We start from the raw sequence: 20,161 nt of genomic DNA on the forward strand, positions 1-20,161 counted from the left end.
AAATCTCTTCAGCAGTCATTACCGCCTAATTGTTTTGGAAAGCTGTGAGAGAATTACCACAGCTTTTTTTGTTGGTGGTGTTTGCTTTGCTAAAGAAAAGTTAATTTTATTCAAAATTATTAACTATTTCAACCACTTTATTCTTAAAACCAAAACAGATAAGTGAATTGGGAAATGCTGTTGAATATTCTATCAAAACATTTTTCTACAAAATAAATCACACAGCTCATTTCTCTTGCACCTTACAGAGAGCAACTCAGATCTGCCAAAATATGTTGTCTTAAGTTCGTTGCCAATGTATATTTTGTGGTAAACTGAATATCCATATGCAGTTTTATAATCCCAGTTTAGTGCTGGGAGTTGTTAAACTCGTGAATTATGCATTTCATTCTGTAAACACAAAAGTTCTTACAATATAATTAGCTTATTTGGTATTTTTAAAGATCATTCCAATTTATCTAATAATTAATAAAGAGAATGTATCTCATTTATATTGTTCGGGGGATGCCAGTGGAAGGTACAGGATTTCTCTGGCAGCTTTAAGAAGCCTGGGTACAACAGAAAACCAAATGTGAAGTACTCGAGGTAGAAGACAAAGAAACCTGGTGTTCCAGTACTAGTCTGAGACTTGGAACATCTTGTTCCTAACTCCATTACAAATTCCCTGTAGCAACTTGAAATATGAGCAGGGCAGGTAGCATCTGTGCGTTCCCTGCCTTCTCTGGGTTTCAGGCTCTTCCAAGCAGGAGGCAGTTGTTCCTGTCCTACTGAAACAATGAAAATAAAAATAATACTTTGCTCTACAGATATGATCCTTCGAGCCTTCTCTTTACACTCTGTTTAATAAATAGAGTCTATTTTCAGGACTGCCCCCGGACAAATTGCTACACATCTAGTCCTGCATTTTTTCCCTAAATACATCTGGATCCAATCTGAAATGAGCACACCAGAGCTAAGTTTTTTAGGATTAAATTATTCATTCTTATGTCTCATCTCAGACTTAGCAGATGCTTGGCAATCTTTAATATCTTAGCTTTAATTAGTTTATCATTATTGTCTTCTCACGTCTCTTACAGAAGCTGATCAAAGTTTATGAACAACTCTGTAATTAGGGTACATATATCAGGAACAGGATAACTTTTCGCACCTCAGCTGCTGTTGATTCCATCAGTGATTTCACTGTGTGTCTTCTAAAAGACCTTATTTCAGTTTTTTATGGCCAGGTTCAATAACCATCAACACAGTCTGAAAGAGTATCACATCTGGCTGCATGTTTATTCTAGATTTCAAATTATACTAATCATTTGTGTGATGGATAAACTCTAGGCCCATTCTTTAAGTACCATAATCCTGATTACAAGACAAAAATCCAAAGCTCCTAATGCACACGTGTGCCCTCTGGCAGCTAAGGCAGGATTTTTCTGTAGCTCAGTCAAAATCACTTGTTCATACAAACAAACAGCTTAGTCTTTTGGCATTCCCACAACATGGCAAAAAGGGATGACCAATGCCTATCTGCTTCTATCATCACATCTACAGTAGCACTGTAGATATTATAGACATATAATCAACAGTCATTCTATTGGTGCAAATGGGTGATTCTTATAAACCATCTTTTGCTGGAGGTTACAACTGCAAGAAGTCAGTCAAACCTGTTCATACTCCTCCCATGGCATGCCAAATGAACCCGATTAGCAAATAAAATGCCAAAATAATATCACTAGCCTTAGGTATTGAGTACAGAATGCCTCTATGGTATAGAGATCTCATTATTTTCAGTAATGGAGAAGAAAATATATATGTTTGGAGGTTTTTTTTGTGTTTGTGCATCATTGCCATTAGATGCTTTAAACATCATGCAGTGTCATAGAAACTGCAAAGAGGTGATGCCCTCATGCTGCTGCTTCGTCCATGTGGAAAAATACTCCCTTACTTAAAGAATATTCAGAAAAAAAATGCTCGATATTTAGCTAACACCCTGGTTTCTACAGAAGTGTTTCAGCAGCAGCCAGCACCTAAGTCAGTATGATTCATTGGATCAATAATTCTAAGGTCTGTACCTAAAAGGTTGAAAAATGTGATATAACCTGGCAGAAGAGTAATGATTGCAATGTTCAGCAAAATGGTTAATGAGGCTTGGAAAAAGCAGACTTTGGGTGGAGAGAAATATGTACAAGTTTAACCTTGCACACCAGCTTCAGCAGAACATTCTGTCTTTTAGGTTAACTCTAAAGTCCCCGTACTTTAAAAGACATCTTTATTTTCTTGACATTTTCACTCTTTAACTGGTTGGCCTTTTCCTTTCCCCAGTTTCATGCACTGGTTATGGGAGGAGGATGCGGCCTCTTTTCCAGGTCACAATATCCTTAATCGTTACTTGTTGAATGGTTGATTGTGGTAGCACAGTTACATAAAGACACAGAAAATAAACTTATTTTCTTTCTCCCCTAACTGAATGTTTTGGTTTTAATTCCATCTATTTTCCCTCCATCAGTTACCATCCTGCTCTAAATAATAAAATCTTTTCCCAGATCCCTACTTTCTCATACTTTCACTTCCCTCAGATGGTCTAATATCATCCTATTCCAAGTATTTGCGCTCAGAACAAGCCAAATAATAATAGTGCTGAGGCTGTTGATATTATTTTAGCATTTCATTGTTCCCAGAAAGAGAGACACTGGCAACTACAATGTCCTGTTGTTCTCTCTCCCTCCTTAGTAAGGAGCACCTGGTCCCTAAGAGCATTTCACCAGAAGCTGGCCCCATTTTGGGATGCGTGCGATGGCATCTGCCTCTGAGCTTTACCTGGGATAGGAAGCAGATGGCCCTTATCAGATCAATAGTATCAGGAAATCAACCCAAAGAAAGAAATATTAGGTAAGTGATCTAAACCTGTTTATCCAGATAGTCAACCCCCCACCTTCCTCCTCAGCAAAGCACCCACCCTGCATTATCACCAATACATTTTTTCTTTAAAAATACAATTTACCATTAATTCATTCACCTTCCAGAAGCTGAACAAAGGAAACGTGCTTTGCAACAGCAGTGAAATATTCTACGCTGTGTCCCTTATTTGTCAGTCTGCATTAGCAGGAGATCTATTAGGAATCTCAGTGCCACCAATGATACTGCAAGCTGCACCCTCCCTCCCCATCTGTAAAGCATCGTGTCCATGGTGAAGACGATTAGATGTTTCTGATCTCTTTTCTATAATTCACTTTCCTGTCTAATCAACAAATATCCATAATGAACTTTCCATTGCTAGTTCAAACTCTCTCAGCTCAGCAGTTTCTTTTGCCTAGTGTGAGACATAAAGGAAAAACTGGTGGCAAAAGGCATATAATGTTTTATGAAGTGATTTCTGAATAATCACACTTTAATTTTAAAGCTGTTTAACAGCCATAGCGAATGGCAGACAAAAGAACTGAAGTGAGGAGTATGACCTATGAAACTGATGCAAATTCATTTGGAAAAACCCTTTATTAGAGAAGGGTCTCCTCATCACAGGTCTATAAATCATGCAGTAAAAATGCAGCTCAGTTGTAGAAGCAGGTAGTCTTATAATTGTGTATCTTTGTAGTCATCTGGGTGGTAATAATGGTGTAAGTAAAAAGAAATATTTTTGTCCTGGCTGAAGTTGCATGAAGAGTTGCAAGAGGTTAGGAGTTGACCCTCTTATTCATAATCTCTCAGAGAAGTAACTCGGAGATTGGTTTGCACAGACACCCAAATTAATCAATAGTCCAAACTCTAAGGTCAAGGTAACCCACCTGCTCCCTCTTACCCCAAATCCCATGGCTTCCAGATGCTTCGCAAGTCTTTGGAGAAGCTCCTGGGGGAGTCTCTGCTGAGCGGGGCAGGTGGCCGGCCAGGCAGGAGCAAACGCTTCCGAGCTTTGTTGAATTTTCATGCAAATGCACCCAAGCTCACCTCCAAAACTTCACGGACTTCAGTTTTGATGGCAGCCTGGAACAGCTGCTGTCTTGGCCCTTTCCTCTTGCCACGCAGGCGGGCTGGAACCTGCAGACCAGCACTCGGCGCTGACGGGGGAAGAGAGATGCAGCCCAAGCTCACCAGATAACCCGAATCCAACCTGTTACAAAGTACTGAGAGCCATATACAGTTTCCAAAAGCATTGCTGTTGTATCTTAAGGAGAAAACATACATGTCTTAAAGGTAAATAATAAAAAAAAAATTAAAAAAAAAAATAATCAGAGACTCTGTTACTTAATTCTCTTCACAAGCTGCAGGCAATGTGCTGGGGGTTGTGCGCGTCTCTTGTGGCGGTGCCGCATCCCGCCGCTGGATTCTGGGGGTGAACAGCAGCAGGAGGCTTCTGTACACTTCAGAAGAGCAACTCCATCTTTCCAGTACGATCCCATCCTCAAAAACATTTCATGCCCTCAGTCTTTTTTGGAGTAAGATAGAGCCGAAGGTAACTCCGCTCACCACCTCTGATGACTAAATTCTGCATCGCTTTCAATATATTTACAGTTATTTAAGACATATTGTAACCTGTTGAGGATATTATGTTGTGCCCTTCTCACAAAATTTGAGCCATACAGGAATAATTGTGTTCAAAGACAGTGACCCATGCACTAGTCATTAACTATCATTTAGCTATTGTGGCTTGATACTCCCACGTTGTTTTCCCCCAGAATATCCAGATGTAAAAGAGAAGACAGTGTGGTCCCTCGCACAGGGCTGCAGTTAGCTGGCTGTTAAATACCCAAAGTTTCACCCCCATTGCCGGTTAACAGCTGCAGCACTCGGTGAGGAAGAACATTTGACTGGGAAAGATCTGAATGGTGATTTAATGGCTGCTAATTTAGTCAGCATCAGATTTTCCTATCATCCTGAAGAAAAAAAGCCCATGCAATGTAACTACTCCAAGGGAAGAACCGCACCTGGTGCCTGGGGAAGGGCTTCTCGAGCCGCAGCATCCCTTCGCCTGCGGTTCTCCAAAATCTCTGTACCGAACCAGTCAAGAAGGCAAAGAGCTAAAGGAAAGCCTTCATGGAAAAGCATGCATTTGTCTTCACTAAATCTGAAAAATGACTGCTTCCCCTCTTGAGAAGAATTTAAATAGTGAAAATGTTTTAAATTTGTTGGAAGTGTTCAGGCACTAGTTGCCAACCAACTATTTTATCTACAACAAAGGGTTTTTTCAAAAGAATTACTAGTTGTTTTGCTTTCTCAGATACCCCTCCTGGAAACACACACTATATGTATTGTAATGTAATTACTGTCAATTGTAATGCATCAAAAATGTATTGCAAATATTAAAACATTGTGCGAGTACAGGGAAAAAAGTGTAAGCTAATCCTTATATGTATTTGTTTTCCAATGCATCAACCTACAGTCCCAGGTACGTCAGAGAAGCTCAGACCTGTGGATTATCTGATCAATAGCAAACAAGAATGAAAGTATTTTCAGTTCACTGGAAGAAGTCAAGGAACAGAGAAATAATAATGGAAGCAGTGATTCGATCCGAGGGAGCTGTAGTAGGTGGCACAAAAATGTAGGACAAATGTCAAACACACAAACAAATAGCACTGCTGAAGTGAAAAAACATGAGTTATTGAGTTATCAGAGTGTCTTTCGGAAGGGCTCCATGGGTCAGCCTCCTCCTCCTCAAGAAGTGGTCTTGTTGGAAAAAAAAAATTATTCACAGAAGTAAAATCATGTGAGGCTGCAGCATTTGTCAAATTTGCCGTCCCAATTTTTAAGCCACGGTCACATCGACCTTCCTGTCATTTTTAGACTTGAAAACAATGAGAGGAAAAAACATGGGGCTTAGGAGCATGCAAGAATAACTGTTTTCTAAATCCTGATGTTTGCAAATGCCTCTTTGCTTAACAAAAAGATTTTTCTTCCAGAAAGTTTAAACTAATGAAAAGACAAATGGGTTTTAACTGGTAGGAGTGAGCTGATGGTCTTGTAGGACTGTCAGACATTATGGAAATAGTTCATTCTTTCTACTGTCAGGCAAAAGACAAGTCAGAAGTAAGAACGGGCTTTTTTTTTTTATAGTCCCAGATTTATTAAAAAATTTACCAGTCCTAACTAGAGATTAAATTTAGACTCCACCTGTACCGATGTCTACCACAAGCAGTGTTGCGGTGTCTCTGGTAGTAGGGCAGAACCTGAGCATGGTGGTACCCAGCCCAGTAATGGCTGGCCCCCCCTTGCTGCAGAAGAAAAGCTGTTTTAAGGATATACTTGCTCCCCGAGGCCTCAGCCCAGCTGAACTCGTCTTTACTCGGGGGGAAGAGCCCAGCTCACCCTGCCCACCCCAGGACCGGCCAGCTCGGCACATCCCCCGGCCAGGGCAAAGCCCTGTGTCAAGCAGCGTAAGGAGATGGAGGTGGAAGAGAAAACTATAATTTGGCTGCAAAAGGCATGAAAAATATCTTGTGGAGAAATGCCTGGAGGGGTGAGGGATGGTAATAAAGCGCAGTAACAAAAGTGCTACAGTCCAAGAGCAGAAAATACCAGAATTAGACAGCGGGAGCCGCACAGACCTACCCACGGACGGCACTGACTGACGTGGGGACGCAGTTCCAGCAACGCCACAACTGTCAGAGATTGCCGGGTGTCGTTACGATAAACCCAAACCTCTGCCTCAGCCAGCGGAGGCAGCTTTGCAAACAAGATGTTTCTGTCTCCGGCTTTCGTGGCAGCTGGCAGGTTATCAAAGCGTCAGGAATGAGTCAAGGTGTGAGTTACCTCCCCAAAACTTCCCTCCAGTTCGGTATCACCAACACTTGCAGAAATGGCCGCAGCCATCTAAATCACGCCCACCCGGCTGATTTTAAAAGATGCTCTGTTAGGTAATGATGGGGATGAGTTACCTGTCTCAGGAGCTCACCTAGGACCTTGTTCAACCCCACTGCTCCAAGAAGCAGGTAGGAAGAGACACGAAGGTCCTCACCACCTCCGTGTGCCTCTGCCAGCACCCGGCACAGCCAAAATAAGCGTGTGCCTGCCAAAGCTGCATGTTGCTGGGGCAGCAGCGAACTCCCACCATGGCACAGGGACAGCAAAATCCACACGTGCCCCCTGCTCCCCTCCTCGGCAGCTCTGCAGCCGGTAGGCAGCTTGCTGCTTCCCAAGGGTAAGGACAAAATAGGGGTCGGTGCTTAAAAATGGTGTTTGTTTCAATTCCATGGGTAGGGTACAACCTTACAGACAGTTTAGAGATTGAGTGAACCCTATTCTGGACATGTAGGGTCCCTCTCTAAGCCCTCCCAACCACCCCCAATATGTAGGACTCCAGATCTTAAAAAAAAAATAAAATTATTATATACCTGCACAGGATCATCTGTTTGTTTCTTGTGGAGTTCAGGTGTTTCCCCACTTCACAGGTTATCAGCAAAAGGGCTTATCTAACCTACAGAAATCCCCTGTGGGCAAGAAAACCCAAATGCATCAGACATCAGGGTCTGGGAAGCTGTCACTTGTAAAGACTTACTGAATGAAGGTTTCCCAAGCACTTTACAACTAGGTTCTCTCAGAATATTTGGGTCTTATTATACAGTAACAGACATAAGGCCCATCATTTTATCCAGCTGTATCTGTTTACTCTTTCACTTTATAATTCTCTTAGCTGGATTAAGTAGTGCTGGTTGATTAGGTGCTTTCTTTGCAATATGCATTGAAATGTACTACACACACACACACACACACACACACACCCCAAAATCACAGTACAGTAAAACTTAAAATTTCAATGAAATGATCTTCCCAATCACTTATAGGGCATTGCTCTTATATCTGCCTCTTGAGATCATTGCTGATGGTAAGTCTTGCTTTAATCAAATGTATTCACAGGTGTGATACATACTCTTATCAAAATACCATCTTGCCCAGAAATATTTCTAACTGCATCCAATAACAAGAACAAAAAAGATCTTTTCTTCCAGCACTGTGCTGGGGTCCCATAGGGGTTCTGTTCAGCCCTTTCCCAACTGATAAGTGGGGAAAAAAGTCTGAATCCAATCCTGGGAAGTGCTCTCAGTGAAGGCAATGGCGTTCTGCTTGAGTGAAGACTGCAGAGTTCAGCTAATTGTTAGTAATTTTCTCCTTTCTTGTACAGCATGATGAAAATGCTGTGGAAGAGCAATCAGACTGCTGTGAAATTACACGCTGAAGAGAAAACGGAAGATTTAGTTGTGGGTATGGGCCACTTTGAGGGGTAGCTCTAGTCTTGCACAGATTTAAAAGGGAACCTTTTAAAATTTCTGCTCACTTGCCAAGCTATTACCAGTCAGCACCTTCCTGATTTCTTCTGAGAGCCCTGGGAACATGATGGCTCTCACCACAGCCTCAAAATACATTCACGTGCCTGATGTTCTCCTCGGGGACCTGGACACACTGGTGATGTAAATGCATCACACACACACACATACACAGAAAAAAAAAAAATTATCAGTGCTTTGCCCTCCCCCTCCAGTGCTGCAGTCCCTGAAGACACTTTTAAGATTTTCTATTAAATTTCATCCTATCTGCTTTTTATTCCATGTGGAGAGAACAAATCACACCTCTCCTGATTAGCAAACCATCTATTCTGCTAACAAAAGGAATAGACAGACAGATGGACTCTCTGCAGTATTGTTAATCATCAAAATTGCATGGCAGGGCTTTCAAAAGCATAGCCTAGCTTTAAAAAAAAAAATTTAAAAAAAAAATCATTGTGGAACGTAAGACTTCAGCCTGGCTCACTGAGTCCCTTGCTAGCACAGGCGACCACGATGCACCATTTCATTTGTCAGCTGATGTGTCCACACTGCAGCTGGCGAGGTTTGTTGCATGGTCTGTTCCCACAGAATGGGGGTTCCAGGTCTTCATCCTTTAGTGAATTTTGGTCTTAATTCACTCACAAGAAATTGAAGCTGATCTGACTGCATTCCTTTGGTTCTGTAGTCACCTTCTGCTATTTCGTCCTGATGCATCTACAGAAAACAAGTTGACCTCTTCTCCAGCTTTGAGCTGCTGGGCTGTTTTAACTGAGTCCTTTTGGGATCCTGTTGAAAGACAGGCTGTGATGCTGATGGGGAAGATGGAAAGTCCTTTTCCACTGTTCCGATTAACATTCATTTTGAACAACTGTGACCAGAATTGTAAACAGCATCCTACATGCAATCGGTTGCATAGCTGCACCAGGTTCTGGTTTATAAGAAAAGATCTACAAGAATACTAAAGTCCTTCTCTTCCTCCATCCTCTAAAACTGCAATTTTCCAGTTATGGCAGAAATTTTTCATTTCTGAGTCCCAAAGCACGTAATCTTGTACTTTTTATTGTTATTCATATTATTTTCATTACTGCAGCCCTCCCAGTCATCTATTTCTTCCTATATACCAAACCTCCCCTGTACTGGCAATACCTCACTAGCTTTTGTGTCACCGGCAAATTTCATTAGCACATTGCTAAGTTAAGCACCAGTCTCAAAACTGTTCCTAATGAACTCTAATAACTCCAGTCCTACAGCGTCATTCTTCTTTTAGCATAAACCATACCTAATTATCTTGTAGGATGGGTGGGAAACTGGCACAAGTAGGTGCTAAATATAAATGACTGAATTTAACAACTTATAGGTTCTTTTTATTTTGACCTTGTTTGTGTTCTGCAGCCCTTATCATAACTGGAAAAGGCAGCTAGCATGGAGTTTGACATGCCAGAGGTGCTACCACGCTGCAGAGGTGCCCCCCCCCGGCAGCGCTCCCTGCACCACCACCGGGTGGTTTCAGCACGAGGAGTAACATTGCAAACCAGGACATACAAGCTGTTACGGGCCGATTCATTAATGTTACTACGATGCTCCTCCTTTGTAAGCAAGCACATTCAGAATTAATTTGGGTACCTTGTTATGTAGACATACTCATAAAAGCATTCAGGGGTGACCTGGCACATTAACAGCACTGTAAAATACCAGTTACAGTTTAAAAAACCATCCAGAGAGGATCAGTCAAAGATTTGGATGATGCTTCAGTGGCACATGCTAAAGCGACTTCAATTAGCTTGTTCTCCTGGGAAGCAAGAGGCTGAAACTAACTGTAATTACATGGAATTAGGTGTGGTTGGGTTGCCTCCTCCTGAGTCAGGGGTTAAACGAGAGTTCAGGACTTTGTACCTGCTGAAACTTGCCATGAAGGAGAACGTCCTTCTGCCTGGGCATCATGACACAAGAGGAACGGGCTGCAGGGACCAGTGTCAAATCAAATGGTTAAAATACAGCTTCCGGTGTGCTTTCCACATGATCTGCACTTGCTCTTTCTTACTGATATCTGTGCTGGAAAATATTTCTTAATTACTAAATTGCATAGTGTGTTGGGCCAGAATTTGACTATTTTTGCTGTGGAGCAGAATAAAGTACCATCGAGTTATTCACACCCCCTCCACATCCCAGGAGAAAAGGCGGCAGTGAGGAGGAATGGCTTTGCAGAGCAATTCAAGAAGTGCAGATTTTCCCTGCCCCTGGTACGAACCATCGAACTCAGCCCGGCTTTATTTTGGAAGCTGTGCAGCTGTGCTAATGCACATACGCTGCTATACTTAAGGTTTTAAAGTGCATACATATATAAAAGCAGGACTTAATATTGCTTCCTTCCCGCATCAGTGAGGCTCTCGCAGTGCTCCCTGTGGAACACTCTGCTTAACCTACCCCAAACACAAAGTTAGCAGAACGTAAAAAATCCATCCAGAAACTCCTCCATGCAGAGCCTTATCAGCCACCTTTGCTGCAGCTCAGAACAGGTTTTGCCCCGTGGGCACCGATTTCACAGGAACACTGTTGTCTCTGGGCATCCTTTGCAATACGACTAGACACCTCAAAGGTGCACACCTACATGCATGAGACAGCAGCCTGTGTCTGCAGTTCACAGTATTAAAAAAAGAAAAAAAAGGCAAGCAAAAAATGCCGGAAAGCCGTAACTGCCAGCTCTGATGCATTACATTTTCCTATAATAGCCTTCAGCAAATTCTAAGCTTAATATTAAATCAACTGTTAGTTATAGTTCAATACATAGTACTTAGTAATTCACTGAGTAAATTTCAGTACTACCCTCTGGAAAAAAAATTACTATATTGCAACACCCCCAGCCTCAAAACCCCTTGCCTGGCCCCCCATGTCAGCAATACAGCTACCCAAAGGAGTGCCAGGCAGACTTGGAAGCCAATGCATTTCCTTTCACATCCTGAAATGGGTTAGGTAGCACCCAATTTTTCTTTTTGAAGAATCTCCTCTCTTTTGACAAGTAAATAAATGTCTAACTTTTTGCTCCTTTTAGTGCCAGAAAGAAAAAGAAGAAAGAGAAAGAAGGGGGAGAAGAATCTGCAACAGGTTTGCTGAATATTAGTTATTCATTTTATGAAACACAACAAGGATACTTTATAAACTAATCCAGCTTTACAATGACTGCGATGTTGCCTTCAGTTTTGTGTTATTGGGTAATTTGTCAGTTCTGGCACTTTGGCAAGTAATAAAGTAAGGAACGACTACTAGAAGCATAAGAAAATTATTGAATCTGGTTCTTCTTCCTCCTCCTTATTGTATTCTAAACATAAGCTGATTTTAAACAAAAATAGTGTTGGCAGAAACAAAATAACCTTTAGGATTTATGAAAGACACAGCACCAAAATAAGATGCTTGTGTTTAAGGGGTTTTTTGATTTTGCTTTCCCCCCTGCCTCCCTCCCCAGATAGATCACTTTCCATTAAATGATTTGAGCTAAACATGAAAAATCCTAATCCCTACTCAGGTAAAGCTTCAGTTTGCATAGCTGGTAGCTCTGAGGAAAAAGAACATTACAATGACTTCAGTTCAGATGTGGACCACTGAGCACAGCCACATAGGTACGGCTGCATCTATTTACGATGAATTTTCAGGAACCTAAAATTAAAACCATACTTAAAAAACCATGTACCTGCCATACCTGAAAACCCATGTACCTGCCTCAGTCTGTTGATGGGAAACGAGCAGACATTTCCAGTGCAGGGGGCACAGTAGCAAACTGATGCCACTGCTGGCTGTCTGCTCCAGAGAATCCAGTCCTCGGTAAGAGCTGGAGCCTGGGACACTTCCAGAGCACTCCCCGAGACACAGAAAGCCTCTGCTGCCCCTGAGAGTTAAAGGAATTCACAAAAAAAATCAGTATTTCCACACATGCAACTTGTACAATGCACCACGGGAGGGGGGAATTATGTAGCACTAACACTTTAATTAGATTCAAATTCATTGATGGCTCACATAACCAAACCTTAGTGGGTGGAGCCAGAGTTTATTTTCTCTTAGAGCTTGTCCTAGAAATGAAGTAGGGACTCATGAGGTTTTAACCTATTAAATTATCATGAGAGATTAGGAACCAGTTCCACAACAACAAGAGAACAATCAAATAATAAAAGCTTCTGCATCAGGTACTAATTTCAATCCTCATGGTGGGTCTGCATCTCCCTATGTTGCTACTAGCTAAAAAGAAAACAAGAAAATCTAGAACACAGATTTTGAACATATAATTATATTACTGCTGGTCCTTGATGAAATAAACAAATCACTAACTGTCGAAAATATGTGGAATTGTTGAAGAAACAGATGTTTAAGTGTTCAAGGTTTCATTTGCTGCTGAATTATTGTGTACATTCACTAGCCCTCATCAGTATTTCACCCTTTAAGACTGTCATTGGCAGTGAGAAGCAGATAGGAATGCTTTCCAGTAATGTCTTTAAAATGCTAACCTGTTTTGGTGGTTTTGTGTTTTGTTTTGTTTTTTTTTCTTTCTTTTTAAAGCAACTGTATCTGTTATTCAGATAAAGCAGCTCATATTTAGGACCAGAACATGGGAAAATAACTGCCAAAATAAGACAGAAGAGGCTCCAGCCCTGATCAATAAAGTGGCTGGATTTGTTTCAGTTTGTTGTTTCATAGATTCCAGTGAAAACGATACTGAGCCTGGATTTACTATCAAAACCCCACTGTAGTAGGTGGAAATATCACTTTAATGTAGAAAAGATCTTTCAGGGTATCAAGCCTCGCTCGTTATCTAGAGCCCAAAACTGCCCTTATGATCAGCACTTTGCTGACCTGAGGGAGATGAACTGTTAACACTGTGAAATAAAAGACACTGAAGAGGAATACACTCTGCTGGAACAGGAAAGCAAGCAACTCTGGCACATTTGTTATTATCTTATTACTAACTATCTCTGCGAAGAGGCAATGTCAATATATCATTCTCTTTTCTCAACTTGTCCCACATACGAATTACATGAGTTTAAGATGACTTTTGAAAACCTTGCCTAATTAATATGACATTAAGCAAAGGGGATGTTCATGCATTGACAGACATAGATCTCATTTAACATTAAGTTTTGTCTGTTTCTCCAGGTTGTGCATTTCGGATATCACTAAATTGGAAGAGTAAGAAATGAAAACGTCTCACACGCACCCCAAATTTCCCTCCATGACCGATAGATGTGCCAGGGATGTGGGGAGTGACAAGTTTACGCACAAGTGGTTGAACAGACAAAATCAACTTTAAAAGCCTGACTCTGCTGTGTCACACTAAACCTTTTCCAGTTTTTCAAAATTTGTCTTTGGCAGGTATGTCCTGAACTATCCTTTAATGATGAGGGGTTTTTTCCTCTCTGCAGAGCAAGCTTGCTCCAGTGCAAGCTGCACTTTCAGTGGAAAAAGGCTTTAGACAAATAACTCTTGTGTCCCAGCAGCCATCCTGGGGAAGAGCGTCCATAGCAGCAGCGAGGCTTGGTGTAAGGCTGCTCTGTAGCTCTTACTCCTTTCCTCTTTGGAAATAGCAGCCACTTATCTGCTTCTCGCGGAGGCACAATCCGCGATGACAAAATTGTGGGTTTTAACGTGCTCCGAGACAGACGCACGTAGCTGTGCTTCTTGCGCACCGATGAGCCACTCCACAGGCGCTGGGACATTTTCTGGGGCATCTTATTTGCCCCCCTGTGCCAGCACAGCTGTGCTGGGCAGTGTATGTGGAAATAGAGGCAGAGCTCTACCTGCACCTAATGCTTTCCTGCACACCTACCCGGGAAAGGCATTAATGGCCAAATGGGCAGCTGCCCAGGCATTAATGGACAGAGCAGCAAGTGCAAAGGAGAGGGGAGGAGATCTTTAATGTCCATTACTTTACTGCATCATTTCATCCCCAGGGACACGATTTAGCTTGAAACGCTTGTTGTGGCTAGAGATCTTACTTCTGGACTCTGCTTATGCAATTTTGCCTTTTAGTGTTCTCTTGCATGATAATGATTCCACCTTTGCCACTAATTAAAAAACCCTACTCTTCATCTGATAGTCCATTTTAAAAATTAGATAATGGATCTCGCTTAAAATATTTTTGAGAGGAGCATACAAAAACGTATAAAGCCAGCAACTGTTGTGTGGTTCCACAGTTCTGTACAAACAGATGGTTCATGGTTTCCTGGTCATTAAAAACTACTAGCTGAGAGGCTCAGGAAAGGACCCTATGGCTGTGCAGGGACAGCCCAGAAGCCAATTACACACCCAGATACCATACATTGTCAGGAAATTATATTCCACAGCTTGGCACCTGCGCCTGCCAAGCAATCTCTACATGAGCATTGACCAAGAATGTCAAGGTCACTGCTGATCCATGTGGAGGTGGAAATGGAGTTGAATCATTGCTGCCAGAAATGTGACTATGTTCTGACAATTTAGTAATAGAATTGCGTGGAGATGATGACACTATTTCTTGTTTTCCATTCAAACCCAGTGTAGGGAGGAAAGTGTAGTCTAGAAAGTGTAGCTAGTGCAGCAAGGCAAAAATTACCACTTTTCTATGCCTTATCTAAAACTTGCAAAGATCATGTTATAATCCCCTATTTTGTTATCATTTCTATTTATTAGTTCTTATTTTAGTTTGACAATGATAGTAAAAAACCCAAACCCAAATATCCTATCCCAATAATTTTCCTAGCCAGACGAGAGAGAAGAAGAAACATTAACCGAAGCTCCCTGACGAGTCTGAGGACCCACAATAAACAAGCTGTCAAAATACAAGCAAGCACGACAATTTGGAGGAAACCAGGTTCTCCGCGATCCCACATGGGAAGATTTCCCACAGAAAATCTGCAGAATGGGTCCCACATCCTCCCTACCCCCGGCAGCTCTCCATCAGGTTGGCGGTCACCTCCATCAGGTGGTGAACCTGCTCCTGGTGGGAGCCGAGTACAAACAAAATGGCACTGCACTCGGCTTCCATTAGCCACGGGGGTCCCCAACAGCCCCCCAGGTGATGGTGTCCCCAACAGCCCCCAAGGTGACGGTGTCCCCGTGCCCACCCCACCACTGCCCAACCTGCCAGCAATTCCCCATCCCTGCACCGGGTCCGGAGGGGCGGCTGGACACACTGCGTCCAGCTCCACCGTCAGTTCCCTTTTTCCCCTTCAGAAGCCGATAGCTGCGCACGGCTTGTGTTTTACTAAATATGAAATTAGTATTACGTTCTAATGTAGCAAAATGATCTAATCCTAGAGCAAGGGTGTCTCAGTATGCCTCTCGAAGCATCTGGCCAGACTGTGGTAATCTAAAGGCGCCTGGTGCAATTAAGCTACAAATCAGTCATGATAATTACAAGAAAACATTTTTAATTTTTAATCGTGGGAGGGGGAAAAAAAAAGGACAGTCGCCAGCACCTCAGTAAAAACAAACCCCTATTCTAATTAAATGAATTTGAACATGAAATATCATAATGACAAAACCGCTTTGTGGTTCTTTCCTGCTGAGGCTGGATGAAGAGCTGCAGTAGATGAGGAGCAGCGTGATCTTGCAGGTTTGAGAAGACAGCAAAACTCAGCAAAGAGTTACCCAAACACAAGCAGAGTCTTCTAACTCTTAACGCAATGCCAGTGCAATCAACATCACATTTCAACACCTGTCCCAGCAGAGAAACAAAAGCAAATATTGTCCCTCACAAACCTTTAACATAGCAGAATAAGAAAGTGGACTTTACCGTCCGTGTATCATCACCTTTACTAAGCACTGACAAGTGCCTGAGGGAACGACATGGGCTCCTGTGTTCTTCCTTTTTTTATCCTTTTTTTTTCTTTTCTTTTTTTTTTTTTTTTTTAGATTTCTGTACTGTATCTTTTCTGCCTTTGTGCAAGGCAAAAGCTACTTCTGCTGATTGAGTTGAAGCCTTCAGCAGTGCCCTGCCCACCCAAAGAGGGGGACTGAGCCGGAGAGGGGCACAGCTCATTCCTCCGGGAGATGGGCACCTCAGGGACACCGTAAGCGTGAGTGCCACAGAGTTAGCCAGCTCCCTGGTTGCTCTTTTTTTGCATCTTTTGTCCATGCTTGTTTAGCAATAAGAGCAACCTCCCCAATTCAGGTAATTTCATTTCTTCACAAAGAAAATAAGAGCTTTGATTGTTTTTAGTGTTACACTGTGCAGTTCTTGCTCTAAGTTCTACAGGCAGGGAGAGATGAGGAACAGGAATGTTGTTAAAATAAAATCCTTTCTTAATAGTCTACAAGTATTTTACCTGTTTTCTATTCCTTTTCCATATCTTTATATGACCTTTAAAAATATTTTCAAGCCCAGCTGTTGCAGCCACTTCTATCCCCAAACCCTAAAAACAAGTACAAGCATTTACTGTTAATGTAAATACTGTTCATTTCCTGGCAGACTGGCAGTCTGGGAGACTGGAGAAACCCACAACTATTTTATATTCACCCCATTTTGCTTCACCTTGTTTTATTACAATAGACAAACCTGCTTTTGTGAGAGGCACTGACAGACAGGAGCTTCCTCAAGGTCTTGCAAGACCCATTTACTCCATAATTATTACAACTCTGATCAGATAAGCCCAAAGCAGGTTATTTGGCTTACCTGGGTATAGTTTCTAGCTGTGCTGCCTGGCTGCTGGATAACGTAAAGCAAACCACCTTGTTCCTGAACCGCCTGCAAAAACAGGGGTAGCGATACCACGATGCTGTCTGAAAGCTATTGATTTAAAAGGAAACAAACATCCTCCCCCCAAACGCATAAAAACAACCCTCAAACCCCTAATGTAAAAGTTTGGTATGATAAATTAATATACTACTTTTATCCCTGTTTGTTGTACAGGGATTACCTTCAATGAAAAAAAATTTAAAAAGCAGTATATTATCACTGCTTGCAGGACCCCATGTGATTTGAATTTAAATGTGTTTAAAAAAAACAACCAGTTTTTTGGTGTATGAAAAATTGGCCATTAGCATCAAATTTTTTAATAAAAGTAAATGTAACCTGGATCTTAAAACTCTAATTCTAGTTGTAGCTCCAGCACAGTAACCATAGAAATAATCTAATCCCTTCCTACTAAAATGCTGTTTGACCTTGATCATTATTTTTCTTAATTGAAATACTTTAGATACTTGGAACAAAATTGCTTTGCAGCACAATATATTGCATAAAAGTTGTTTCATTTTGTAACCTGCTGGTACACTATGTCCTACATTTTAACAGTTTTCTGGGAAGCTCCTTAAAGGCATCTTTAATTTTTAATAACTCCCTGGAAATCTGAAACGGAAGAAAAGGTAGGTCATATTTTTGGGTATCCCATTTTTGACAGAGCTCTTTGAACTATGTAGTTGTGATTGCGCATATATATATTCTCTGTGACTTAGATTCTTATCTAATGAAATTTTAAAAGCAGCAAGTCTAATTCCAGGAGGAATAACTGGTTATTTTAACATTTTCTTAATTATAGTAACCTGTGACATCTGTACCTTCCTTTCATGTAAGGGTGATAAGCACAGCATACCATGTTCCGACACCAGAGCTGCCCTGTCCCAGAGTCCGGGATTTGTGTCCACCCTGTCCTAGACGGGTCAATTTATCCTTGAACCCACATTAGAGAAACCCCTGCCAAATACTTTCGTTCGCATCTTGGGTGCAAGACTTCTGTGCAAGGCTGCTGCTGCAGAATAACCACAAAGCCCTCAAACCCGTGACTAATCCCCCGGTTTCATCCCGGGCGTGCGGTGGGAATGCTCACAAAGGCTTCTCTGCAGCACTGCTTCATTTGTAAATTAAACTGGCACAGCAGACCTGCGGTCCACGGATGAAGTTGATTTCTGGCCCGAGACCCGATTAATGCTAATGGGATGTGTGACAACTGGATTGAATCCACGGCAGCTCGAGAAGGCGTGATTAAGAGAAGAAACTGCTGAAGAAGAACGGACAGTATGAAAACCAGGTCTGTGCAAGGGCTGTATGGGATCCTCAGATGTGTGGTATATTAACAGACTTAGAGCCCATTTATTTTGATAGGTTCAGTTTGCCTACAGACTGCATTCGGAGGTGGCGCATTTACTGTCAAATTTCTAGCCCAAAGTCTTACTAATTTGCTAGCACAGACCAAGCCTTTTCCTAAGATTATCCTCTCAGCCTTCCCCTGCATGTGGCAAATTCCCTCCAAACCAGTGTGCGCGTTATCAATAGACACAGATAAGCCCAGCAAACAACAGGGCGTAAAGAGCTAATTTATCCACTTCTCTGATGGGCAGCCTGGTCCAGCGTTCCTGCAGCAGCTCAAACCGATCAGTCCCTTCCCCTGCAAAGTGGCAGGGAGCGAAGGGACCTGCTGCTGCTGCTGCTTTCCCAGCTCTTCTGGTACAGCAAATGTTCTCTACCCGTTTGATCCTACCGCACAAGAAGGCATTTGCTGGAGCCAGCAGGCGTTTTCCCAAGCCCCGTTAGCACCGAGCAGGGGATGTCTGAGTCCCCGTCCATCACTCACTCTAATTGCTGCCGTCTCAGGAGCAGACTTCAGTCCGTTTTGAGGAGGCCAGCGTGCTGTGGCATCTCCCTTCAAGCAGTGACACCATATATCAGAGCTTCTTGAATTGCCCTGAAAACCTGCCTTCCTAAATGGCCGTCACAGCCTTTTTTGACAACTTCCTACCTCATTTCTTTGGCATTTGACCACAGGTTTTGAGAAATTATAGAAGTCCTCTGAAAGCTGTGATCCCCAGAGCAGCTAAAGAGGATTCACAGACTTTAATCCCCTAACATGCCCTGTAAAAACCACCACAACTTGAAAAATAATCATATATGCTATGTGTAGTGATGCTATGCAGACATCCTCTGTGACAGAGCTAGACAAAATGCTGGGACCTCGGACAGGACCACACCACTCGCTTTCCACTCTACTCCGAACTCCTCTCTTGCACCACTCCCTGCAACACCCATCGCTCCCACAATTTTCCCAGTTCTCGGTACCGTTCAATTCTGCCTTTAGTGAGATTTCTTTTTCATACGTATACAGGATACGTCACAAGTGAAATCCAATTTCACAGCGCAAAAATATTTCTGAGGAATAAATTTCCTATCAGAAGGTGCTTTTCATGGATTGCCATCACACTGTACAGAAGTGTGATTCTTCTCCCTGAATTTAGATGATACATACAGACATCGTGGAAAGGAGAGAAAGCAAAAGTAAGTGCTTCCACCCTTTGGTGATGGGTGCCTAGGATAACTGGGGCTGACAAACAGTTGAAAAGTGTTATCTGATTACTAGCATATATACAAGCTGAGTGCCCGGTAAATGATGGGCTGGAGGAAACCTGTGACCTGGCAAATCGGAAATGGAACTTGGAGGAAAAAAAAATTAGAGCTGTTCCCTCTACTGTCACTTTTGACATAAAATGCACCTTCAAACCCTTTGAAAGCCATTCAACCTCTTTATCTGCCACGGTTTTCATATCTGAAATGGAGATATTGGATAGGATGGGTTTAATACTTTCAGTCCATCATGAGGAATTCACACATGACACCATTTGTGAAAAGGACACATTGGTTTCAGTAGGGAATACCATGCAGAAATTCATAACATAAGTGACATTTTCTGTTTTCTCTCTGTAAGACATGTGGAAGTCTACTTGCTGTACATGAAGTGGAGCTCGAAATCCTGTTTGTGTCAGCCTTTCCCTGGACTTCCAGAAATAATTAAAGCCCATTTATTCCCTTCTCTTATTCCTCTGATGTGCAGAAAAGCAACATTGGCTGCTGAATCTGCCATCAAAATGCAAACACTTCATGAATTACAAAGTTTTGAGTCATGTGCTTCTCTGAGATGAAGGGGAAGGGAGCCAAGAACTGAAGTGGTGGATGTGTACTGATCACTTACAGA

Source organism: Buteo buteo, chromosome 21, assembly GCF_964188355.1.
Source record: "Buteo buteo chromosome 21, bButBut1.hap1.1, whole genome shotgun sequence".
Taxonomy (NCBI): Eukaryota; Metazoa; Chordata; class Aves; order Accipitriformes; family Accipitridae; genus Buteo; species Buteo buteo.